Source organism: Rhinopithecus bieti, unplaced genomic scaffold, assembly GCF_001698545.2.
Source record: "Rhinopithecus bieti isolate Rb0 unplaced genomic scaffold, ASM169854v2 scaffold_13744, whole genome shotgun sequence".
Taxonomy (NCBI): domain Eukaryota; kingdom Metazoa; phylum Chordata; class Mammalia; order Primates; family Cercopithecidae; genus Rhinopithecus; species Rhinopithecus bieti.
In genome coordinates this window covers 158862-170685 of record NW_016807577.1, presented here as the reverse complement: position 1 = coordinate 170685, position 11824 = coordinate 158862, and the positions used below count along the sequence as shown (strand labels likewise).

The window sequence follows — 11824 nt, the reverse complement described above, 5'->3', positions numbered from 1 at the left end:
AAATCGTGGTGTTCTCCCAAAAGCCTAAGAACGTCTATGAAATAACTTTTTGGAGCATGGTCGTCGCGCTTCTCCTAGATTCTGACATTTTGCAAAATGAACAACTTCTAGCTCAGATTTTCTATAAGAGACCCAGTTTCCTGTGCATTTGGAGTCCTCCTCTTCCCAACTTTAAGGGCTCCTGAAATAAGAGCTAATTCTACCACCAAACCTTTGACAATGTTTTCTCTCTCCCTTTCCTTCTTTCCTTCTCTTTACTTCTTTATCTTTCTTTCTCCTTTCTCTCTTTCTTTCTTTCTTTCTTTCTTTCTTTCTTTCTTTCTTTCTTTCTTTCTTTCTTTCTTTCTCTCTCTTTCTTTCTTTCTCTCTTTCTCTCTTTCTTTCTTCCCTTTTCTTTCTTTCTTTCTCTTTGAACAGCAGCTTTACATCTCTATAGCATACTCATCATTTGTATTTGTCACTCTGATTAATTCTCTCCCAAATTTTGCATATTTCCAAGATGAATCTCCTTTATTACTCAAGAGGCTAGCCTCTTCACAGATGCTTGTGAAATTGTCCTGGCCATCAATTGGTTATAAGAGGCTAGTTAATAAGAGCTGGAAACAGAATTCTTTGGAGGATTACTTTCTTCTCGTGAAGATTTGGGGAAAACATGTAATCACAATCAAATATATAGTCACTATTATTTTCAGACCTCCCCACAATAATTATTACTTTTTAAAAGAGATACATATATTTTCTTTCATCTTATAACAAAAACAGCATGATATCTATAAAAAATTCAGGAAATATATTTTAAAAGAAGAATCTATGGCTTCTTCACTTAGAAATTACTAGATTTAACATCTTGGTGTATGGTCTTCTAGTATTTTTTATATATTCAAGTGTTTTTTCTATTAATCAAATGCAATTTATTTTTTATTTTTTTTTTACTTTCTTTTTTATCTTTATTTTTATTTTTTCCTTATTTCTAATAAAACATGGGAGACATGTGCAGCACGTGCAGATTTGTTACATAGGTATACGTGTGCCATGGTGGTTTGCTGCACCTGACCTCTAAGTTCCCTCTCCCAATAGGCCCTAATGTGTGTTGTTCCTCTCACTGTGTCTATGTTATTCAAGCAATTTTTAAACAAAAATGATTATGCTATATACATAATGAGTTGCTTCTTTATCAATGGTTGAATTATTAGTTATTATTTGCTGCTCATTTTTTGTTAGTGATTCCAGAGGACTAACTCCATGACAATGTAAAATAAATGATAAGGCATTTGGTTTCTCAATCTCAAATCTAAGTTTCAATATCTTTTATATCTTTACTGCCTCCATTTAGAAATTATTAGTAAAGAAATCTTTATCAGAGGACAAACAAATTGCATCTGAAACAGACTTTTGGAAATAATTTTAACTGAAAATTTAAAGTAACCNGCACACATATGTTTATTGCAGCACTATTCACAATAGCAAAGACTTGGAACCAGCGCAAATGCCCATCAATGTTAGATTGGATAAAGAAAATGTGACACATACACACCATGGAGTACACTGCAGCCATGAAAAATCATGTCCTTTGCAGGGACATGGATGAAGCTGGAAACCATCATTCTCAGCAAACTGACAAAGGAAGAGAAAACCGAACACTGCATTTTCTCACTCATAAGTGGGAGTTGAACAATGAGAACACATGGACACAAGGAGGGGGCCATCACACACTGGGGTCTGTTGGGGTATGGGGGGCAAGGGGAGGGAGAGCATCAGGAGAAATACCTAACGCAGATGACAGGTTGATGGGTGCAGTAAACCACCATGGCACATGTATACCTATGCGACAAACCTGCACATTCTGCACATGTATCCCAGAACTTAAAGTACATTTTTTAAAAAGTTAAGGATCTTGAGAGGATGCATTTATCCTGAATTATCTGGTGGACCCTAAATATAATCACCCATATCCTTATAAAAGAGAGGCAGAGGGAGTTTGGGGACAGACACAAGAAGAATAGAAGACACACAAAACATACAGAGAAGAAATCGATGTGAAGACAGAGGCACAGATTGTAGCAATGAGGCCACAAGCCAAAGACTGCCAGCAGTTACCAAAAGCTAAAAGAGGCAAGGAAAGATTCTCCCTAAAAGCTTCCAGAAAGTTCTACAGACACCATGATTTTGGACTTCTAACCTTCAAAATTAGGAGATAATAAATTTCTGTCATTTTAAGTCATCCAGTTTTTGGTAATTTGTTACACCTGCCATAGAGAAACTACACAACCTTGGTCCTCACTTTGTTTCACTGGCAAATGGGGCTAACCATGCCTACCTCACAGATTCAATGTGAAAAGTTTAAGTAAAAACAATAAAGGCTAACATTTATATAACACTTACCAAGCGCTTTCAAAGAAGGCAAAGTGCATGCCAGCACAGGGTGACTTATTATTCCAGCTTGTCTATTTCGATAGTTTTAATTTTATAAGCTATTTTCAGATATCAGAGTAGAACATGCATATTATACAGAACTTATAGGTAAAATACACATATTACACAGAACTTATAGGTAAGAAGTTAGAAACCAAAATAAATGTAGGACTCTTTCCTGGCCACCTAATCAATTTTTGTAACAAATGTATCCCCTGATTATCAAATGTATCTAAATGAAGAAAGAGGGCTATACTACTCTGTAGAGCTTTTCACTAAAGGTGTACCCATTTGCATGAATAAACATTCAAAATAAGGATATGTCGATTAGCATTATTGCTGAACTACACAATCAATAAAAATTACTCTGCAGGTTCAAGTCCAGTAAAGTCAACCTCACTCATTTTAATCATTCAAAAGATCCCATAAGTTCGTTACATGATGAAACAATCATTTTAAAAAAAAAATCTTTTCTGCCATTTGGCCAGAGAACAAGCACAGCATTGGGCTACTGTTTTACAGAGAAGAGTCTGTCCAGTTAGCTATAAACTGCAGTCCCTACCTACTGATCTGAGCACAAAGAAACAAAATTTTCCCCAAGCAAAACCAACATATTCACAAAAATATGAGTAAGATGGAGGGAGTGAGTATTCTGGAAGAACTGCACAGGTTGCTGTTAGGAATTTTTTTTAGAGCAGCGGCCATGTGTGTTAGAATAGCAGGAGCAAAATTATGTATATCTCCGGGGAAACACACAGAAAGGCTGACGAATAAGAGAGGAATATAGGATATGAATTCTGCAGAGTGGAAAGGAAGAGGGAAAAGGAGAGGAAGAAATAAAATTATTAAAGTGCTCATCAAGCACAGGAAACCAGCGTGAATCTATAGGGTGTTAGACAAAACTTTCCAGACTCTTGTTTTCTTCCATGTTAGTCTGTGCTCATATAAGGAGGATATGACATCTATCTCATGCTAAAAAGAAGATTACCAGTGCTAAATTAAGTACTCAATTTCGGATGGTGATTGTATGTGAGGTTCCTGGTATGTCTCTTTCCTCTTGCACTAATTTTTATAAATCTTTAATCATTTACTTGAATTGTTTTGCTGACATTCATTTTAACTTTTGGCTGACCTGATTCATTTTGGGAAAAGTTGGGATGTAAACTAATAATGGCAAGTGAGGTTAAAAAATTACAGGGATTAATGGGGCAGCACCCTGACTTGGCTTTTCTGATTAATATTGTGCGCCTTAGTTATAATTTGTAAATAAACTCCAGATGAGGCCCCTAATTTCTTTTTCAATTTTTTCAGAGGAAAATTCTTGGGGAAATCGTATGGGTTTCTTTCCAAAGGCCTAAGAAAACGTCTATTGGAAAATAACTTTTTTGGGCATTGGCGTCCGTTTTCTTTTTCCTGATCTTTGACATTTTGCAAAAAAGAAAACAATATTCTAGCTTCGATTTTTTTTATAAAAGAGGGACCCAGTTCTGCATGGAAAGTCCCTTTCCCAAACTTTAATGGGGCTTTTCCTGAAATAGAAGCTTATTTCTTTTTTTACCAACCAAAAAAAACCTTTGACAATGTTTCTTCTCTCTTCCTTCTTTCCTTCTTTTTTACTTCTTTATTTCTTTCTTCTTTCTTTTCTCTCTTTCTTTTTTCTTTCTTTTTTCTTTCTCTTTCTTCTCTTTCTTTCTTCTTTCTCTCTCTTCTTTTCTTCTTTCTTCTCTTTTTTCTTTCTTTTCCTTTCTTTCTTTCTTTCTCTTTGAAAAACAAGGGTTTTAACAATTCTTCTATTTAGGGCATAACTCATCATTTGTATTTGTTTCCAACTCTGAATTAATTATTTCTCAATTTTGCATATTTCCAAAGATGGGATTCTTTCATTTTTTACTTTTCAGAGTGGCTAGCCTCTTCAACAGAGCTTGTGGAAAATTGTCCGGCCAATTCCATTTGTTATTTTAAAGAGGGCTCGTTAATAGGTGGAAAACAGAAATCTTGGGTAGATTACTTTTTCTTCTCTGAAATTTGGAAAACATTGTAATCACAAAAATATAGTTATTATTTCCAGACCTCCCCAACATGTTAAAGAACGATACATTTTTTTTCATCTTATAAACAAAAAACAGCCTGATTTCTATAAAAATCAGGGAAAATTTTTTAAAAAAAGAAAGAATCTATTGGCTTTCGTTCACTTAGATTACTAGATTAACATCTTGGTGCTTATGGTCTTCTTAGTATTTTTTATATATTCAAGTGTTTTTTCTATTAATCAATGCAAATTTATTTTTTATTTTTTTTTACTTTCTTTTTTTATCTTTATTTTATTTTTTCCTTATTTCTAATAAAACATGGGAGACATGATGCAGCACGCTGCCAGATTTGATTACATTAGGTATACGCTGTGCCATGCGTGGGTTTTTCACTGCCACCGACCTCTAAGTTCCTCTCCCAATAGGCCCTTAATGTGTGTCTTATTGTTCCTCTCACTGTGTCTATGTTATTCAAGCCAATTTTTAAACAAAAGATGATTAATGCCTTAGGTATACATAATGAGTTGCTTCTTTATCAATTGTGTTAGAATTATTTAGTTATTATTTGCCTGCCCTCATTTTTTGTTAGTGATTCAGAGGGACTAACTCCCATTGACAATGTAAATATAACATGATAAGGCATTTTGTCTTCAATCTCAAATCTAAGTTTCAATTTCTTTTTCGTTTACTGCCTCCATTTAGAAATTATTAGTAAAGAAATCTTTTATTCAGAGGGGGACAAACAAATTGCATCGGAGTGAGGTGAAATATTTAACTGGAAAATTTAAAGTTAAGCCACATATTATACCTGAAATCATAGGGGCGGCCTCTTGGTTGCGAAAAAAAAAAAAAAAACTTTGATTGAAAATGTAAGCCACTCTTCTATAATAATCACATGGTGTTCTATACAGCCAACGTTAAACTCATCAAAAACATCATTTTGCCATTCTTTCCTCTTGGATTCTAAATTTCAAACATCCAAGCTGCTTTCAGATGCCTCTATAATCCTTTCTTCATGGCTACACACTGTGATGCATAAAGGATGAGAAATCAAAGTTGTCAGCCATCTGAGAATTTTTAATGTATCAAACATCGCCTTCTAAATACATTTCTATTTCATTTCAAAAACAAAACATGAGTGATTTGGTCTAAAAAAGTCAGTCTGGTTCATTAACCTATAACTGTACAAAAGCAAGAGTCAATTACATTGCCACATCAGATGTGTGTTGAGATAATTACCCTGAAAAGAAGATGTAAGGATGCCCACAAAGGCAGTGAAATGTGACCTATTAAATCAGGCTGTAACCTATTATGGGTCAAAAAACACATTTGTAGGGCCAATAGTCTCCTGCCTACATCCAGTCTTGCATGAATTTTGCAGGTGTCTTTTTCAAGTAAACTTTCGATCTGTCTTCACATTTCAAACTAGGGTCTCGTCTTCCTACTTTCACTACTCTTGGCTATCTGGGATGCACATATACACTTCACAGAACTAATCTCCTACTTAAAATTACACCCTTTAAAATCTGTTGGCAAAATCTGACGTAACAGGCCAAGATCAGGCTGTGTTAAATCAGCAAAGAATCATTTAGGTTCACTTTCTTGTAAGTTCTCCCCTTCTTAATACTTTGTAACATTGATTTCCATCTCCAAAAGCAACATCTGTTACAGTGAGAGAGCAAATGAGTCAACAATCAGATTCACTGAGGATCACTTGGTGTGAGAGGAGAAAACATATTTACTATTGTCTTTACTTGGATTACTGCCAATCACAACACAGACAAGATGGTCACAAGCCTGAAAGGGCTTCTTTTCGGAGAATTCAGTGTGTTGGGGGAATGCTCATTACTAGGCAGTTCAATATAAAAATCAGGGGCCATTCTCTTGCAATTACACATGGAAAAGAGAAGGAGAAAATGAATATAAGGAGGAAATGCAGGTCTTGGTTCTGTTTGTGAAAAATCAGCTGCACATTCTGTAATTGGACATCCTGAATTTGAAAACTGGTATTTTCTTCTCTCAAATAACCTAAAGAAGATAGTTACTCCTAGATACACTTTAATTATGTTTGGCAGGGTCCATAAGACCACCCACACATTTGGAGAATCACTAGAAACACCCATGGAATTCAACATATAGTTCACTCACGACTAAGGCTTACGATAGGAAAATAAGGAAAAAAGAAATAGGCAGAGTCTGGAGGAATCCATATGCGGGCTTCCTTGTGTTCTCTCCATCTCTTGAGAAGTTCTGCTCAGGGAAGCCCATTATAGAATTAGCACTGAATCTTTTCATTTGGGACTAGCTACATAGGCACCTTCTGCCTAGCACATACCAAAATTCCAGATCCTGTGAAAGAAAGCAGGTATTCAGCATGAATCACGTTTGTACAAACAATTGAGGCACAGTGAGCCACATTTTTCCATTAGGGAATGTTTTCAAAGCCATGTTCCCAGAAGTCAGCCACAGGCCAACCTTGTAAGCAGGCGCTTCAGGAAACTGCAGTTTCAGTAGTGCAATGTTAACTCTTTTCTGCACCAATACTCCTGCAGTGAAATACATTTACACCATATTAAGCAGCAAATAATTTCAGCAACAGAAAGGTCATCATAAGAAGATCAAGGAAGTATTTGCATTAAAACATGTTTTACCATCCTCACGAAGGAATGAGAGGCTTTCTCCCAGCTCTTCATATGTTCTATTGAAGACTTGTGTGAGGTCCTTCCAGACTACAGGAGCCAGGACAATCCCTCCCATAATCGATAGATTATGGACTACTGTACAATATCACTTATTAGTGATTTAAATTTGCACGAGTTTCTACCCCTTTGTCCATGTTTTATTAACATTTCCCCATTTGTAGTACCTCCTGCTCTTGGAAAGATACCCCCAACTTTACAATTACAAATCCCACTGATATTTTAAATGCGTGGGACCCCACCAAACAGGATTAAAGTGTATCTAGGAGTAACAGTTTCCTTTGTGTCATTTGAGATAAGAAAATATCAGTTTTCAAATTCAGCATGTCCACGTATAGAAAGGGCTGCTGTTTTTCTTGGATATAACCTTCTGCTTCTGAAGCCATCCCCAGTAACAATGGCTGGAGTTAATCTATACCTCTCCTAGTAGTTTCTACCTTGAGCTATAGATGTTTGTGTCAATATCATGCCACACCCATGATTTTCCCTCCTAATCTGCAAGCCACACCAAGGCAGTGTCTAATCCAATCATGATAAACGTTTGCCCTTTCCAGTTTTTCCCATCACACATCACTAATGTTTAGCACAGTACTCGCATATAGTAGGCACTCAGCAAATATATGTCAGATGGAAGACTGAATAATCTGGAAAGGCTTTGAATTGGCCCCTGTGAAATTGCTGATAACTTGACTTCTGAAGAAGGCATATCTTTCCATGGAAAGCTCTGCCTGCAGCAGCAGAGATCACAATGCTATGGAACCATTTTTAATTGGTTTGCAAAATGCACTTCTTTGAATGTAACTGCCCATTTGAAGAGCTGGAAATCTGGGGATTCTTCCTGAGAATCAGTCTAAAATATAATATCAAGTCAATGAGAAGGGGTCTGGGTTTGGAATCTGTTCTATTAATTTAGAGTCCTGAGTCTGAGAAGCATCATTTTCTATACTTCTCCAGTGGCTCTGGCTCTCTCCCAAAACATTCAGAACATCTGTTCTGGATTCTCATTGAAGCTAAAGACCCCAGAGAGAAATAGGAGCCAAGTCCAGGACGGAGGGGCAAGACTGAGGCCTTAGTCCATTACGTACTAAGAAATGGCTCTACATTTCTAACTGAGCTTCCCAGTGACACATTCTGAGGAACATAAAGAACAGTGCATTGCAAAAGTGTTTTAACAGTTTATCAATAGGGAAAAAAATACATCATTGTCCCTGCTGCCTGTAACCCTGTTACCTTAGTTTCTTCTGTTACAGGTTTGTATTCTTGCTATTCATGAAAACCACTCACACTCCATGCCTGTTGGCAGCCTTCATGACACTATAGCTGCCTTTTACCCAATGTATTCAATGGAACTTCTTCAGAAGGAAGGCACATCTTGCCTTCCACAAAGCAAGTCCAAATTGTAAAGACTTCTATAGTAAGCCTTTTAAAATAAAATTCTAATGTATTTGTCTTGTAATATGATTTTCATCTATCAAGTTTTCTTCAAGCAGGGTCCCTGCTCCATTCTGTGGAAAGAAATGAGAGGTTGCATAGTTTCAAGGCTCAGTCCAATAGGCATAAAACTCTAGCTGTACACATGTCAAGCCCCTTGTCCCTTCAAAGTCTCAATTTTGTCACCTTTAAATGAGAAAGAATAACATCTACTTCAAAGGGTTGTAGACAGGAATTAAATGAGAAAAGTTGAATTAAAAAAGAAGTGACATTTTGGCAAGATCTGATTCTTGATCTGGGTCTTGAACTTGATCTTGAACCATCACAAACTTGCCACCATCCAGGACACAGATGGTACTGTTGGCTGGGAGGAACACCTGCAATTTAATGGCCAGTTGTACAACAAATGAGAAAACAATGAACAAAACATGTCCTCATAACTTTCTGCTACAGCAAAGACCTTTTGGTCAATGATCCCAAAATGCTGTGTTTTCCCTCCCTAACCTGTGCCTTAGAAAGCAACTTTAATTTATTCTCTGTGTGATAGCCATGGGAATAGCTTCTCTATAGCCGAAGGCATTATTCTTCTCAAACTGAAAGGTCTTGCAGATCACATTAACTTGCAAATATGTGTGTGTATGGGTGTGTGTGTGTGTGTGTGTGTATGCATATGCACACATTTTTGGCCCAGTGTGAAAGCCCTTAAGGATCCTCTATAAAATTGTCAGCAAGAACAGCAGGAGTAGTTAAAAGCAGGCTTCACCTCTGAAGGCCTGGAAGTGAAGTCAAGGAGGTGTGAACTGCATTTAATTAAGGACTCTTAGTTTTGGATCCCATTTCTTCAGGAGAGGAGACAGTTGTAGGTAACCTGGACACATGTTCCAGGCCAGCCAAGTGCAGAAAGCATATGTGATGAGATCACTGTATTACAGCGTGATAGATGCTATAGTAGCCATAAGAACAGAACAGAGGGAGTTTGAACTAGGAAAGAAAAGGACTAACTGCTGGGGATGGGGGTGAGGGTGATCGTGGGGGTGGGAAAAGGGCTGAAAAGTGGCAGAGCAAACTTCAGAAGAGAGACAAGTTTGATCAGGCTTCATAGGATGAATAAAAGTTCACCAGGCAGAGGAAGTAAGTGGAAACTGTCAAGTATTCCAAGCAGAAGTGACAGCATGGAGGAGGCATGAGGCAGCAGTAGGCACCAGTCAGCCTCCCAGGGTGGATGGCCATTAGTATGTAAGAGTTCAGATTACATACACAAGGCTCATCAGACAGAGCACATGTTACAATTATGCCTTCCATACAATGGGCCTGGTTATCCTGACCTACTTCCCAGAAGCCTTTGAAGGAAAATGAAATAGAGTTGACGTCAATGATATGTGCAAATGTAAAGTGCTATGTAACTACGTAATACTGCTAATTTAAAAAGCATTAAATATCCTTCATCTACATTTCAAGGCAAGTTGTGAAAACAAAGCTGTCTTATTTCATTAAGAATACCCAATTGAGTCGGTAATGCCAATGATCACCCCCTATCAAGATGGCTGTAATTTGTTTGTCAACCCTTTTAAGTTCTTAGCAAATTAGTTTTTCAGCATGTGGTTGCAAGGGTATTATGAAATCACAGGGTTTAGGATGCCTTTCTGTCTTAAGAGTGAGCTTTAGGTTGCTAGTGGCTTTGGGGGCAAATTCCCTGAGAAACTTTGCATTCAGGTTGAAGTAAATCAGCCTATATGGCTAAATATCTCAATTGAAAATGCTCTTTTGAGTCTATCATTTGAAATGCTTTGTTTGTGTTTTAGAAACAAAAATCTTCCTGAGATGGTCACATTGATGCCACTTATTGCATCACAATCACACTCTCTTCCATGTTATCATCTTCTCAAATAAAATCCTGTTATTTCAGAAGTTATTAATGTAGCTTTTACAACTACCTTTTAATCAACAGTTACTTAACATACATCATCCAACCACATTAACAATAAAATTGGAGCTTCTTATGATAAATTATTATTTTGTTCGGATGTTTAAAATCCTTTCCCTCTTCCATGTTACTTTTATTTAAGTCAATTATATAATTCATCCTGGCAACAACTGTTTTATCTGTACAAAATAGTTATCTGAGAAGTTATATTAAAATGGCATTTCAAGTATCATTCTACTGTGGTCCCTAAAATAAAATACTGATGACTTTCTCCTTTGCCCTTTACCCTTAGCCCTTAGACCAAAATGAACCAAACAAATAAAACACAATTCAAAGAAAATGTGAAAGCTAAGGAAAGATACTACAACCAAGATCCAAAAGAGAAATGACACTTTGATGTTTCTTTTGGCACTTCTGAGTACTGGGAAATTTTGAGAGAACACTAAACCAAGAAGAAATCTGACAATGATCAGGATCATAGAATTGGAGAAACCTCAGGCAGCATCACTCTTAAATAATCCTTGATGGATCAGAATCCTCCTTGCTTGTAAAGATTTTCTTAGGAAGGAAATCTACAACCTTCACAAGGTTTTAATCTAATCCTTCACAGGGTTTTAAAGAGCCCTAGGTGGAAAGGCATTCAATGTTACCCTAACCAGAAACCCTGTATGCTATACAACTAATATCCATTTTGTTTATGCAGAGAAAAACTCTTTATCCAAAATCAAGAAATAAGGAGCTTTGAAATGCATTTTCATTGGTTGGTCTGGGTCCACTTCTCCTGACTGACAGAAACTCATGCAGTTCCAAGAAAAATGAAATTAGGAGTTTCACAATCTACAAAATAATATACATCACTATATGACAGAATGAATTTAATGGAAAAGAATGAAATTGCTCCCAAGAGCCCCTGGAGATTTAAACAGCCAAACCCACTACTACTACTGAAGAAAGTGGAAGCTTCACCTTGGAGAAGGAAAAGGGAAGAAGGAAAAAGAAAATAAGAAAAGAGTAACAGGACAAGAGGTCAAGAAAAGCTAAGATTGGTTGGACGTGGTGCCTCATGCCTGCAATCCCAGCACTTTGGGAGGTCGAGGCGTGAGGATCGCTTGGGCCCAGGAGTTGTCGACCAGCCTGGGCAACATAGCAAAAGCCCGTCTCTATAAATAAATGTTTTTAAAAACAACAACAATAAAAGAAAAGCAAAGACTACATACAGAGCTGTGAGGCACCTACCATGAATTAATGGAGCCCCAAGATTATGGCCAACACCTGCCCCTGATTTTCTCAACTGCTAGGATTGCTGGAAAAGCACCCCCCCCCCCCCC

General features: G+C 37.1%; 1 protein-coding gene across 1 annotated transcript in view; it reads right to left on the bottom strand.

Annotated features, from left to right (window-relative positions):
- Window positions 1–11824, bottom strand: part of AFF2 (ALF transcription elongation factor 2) — a 402781-nt gene that overhangs the window by 238443 nt on the left and 152514 nt on the right. The gene's annotated exons all lie outside the window — the stretch shown is intronic.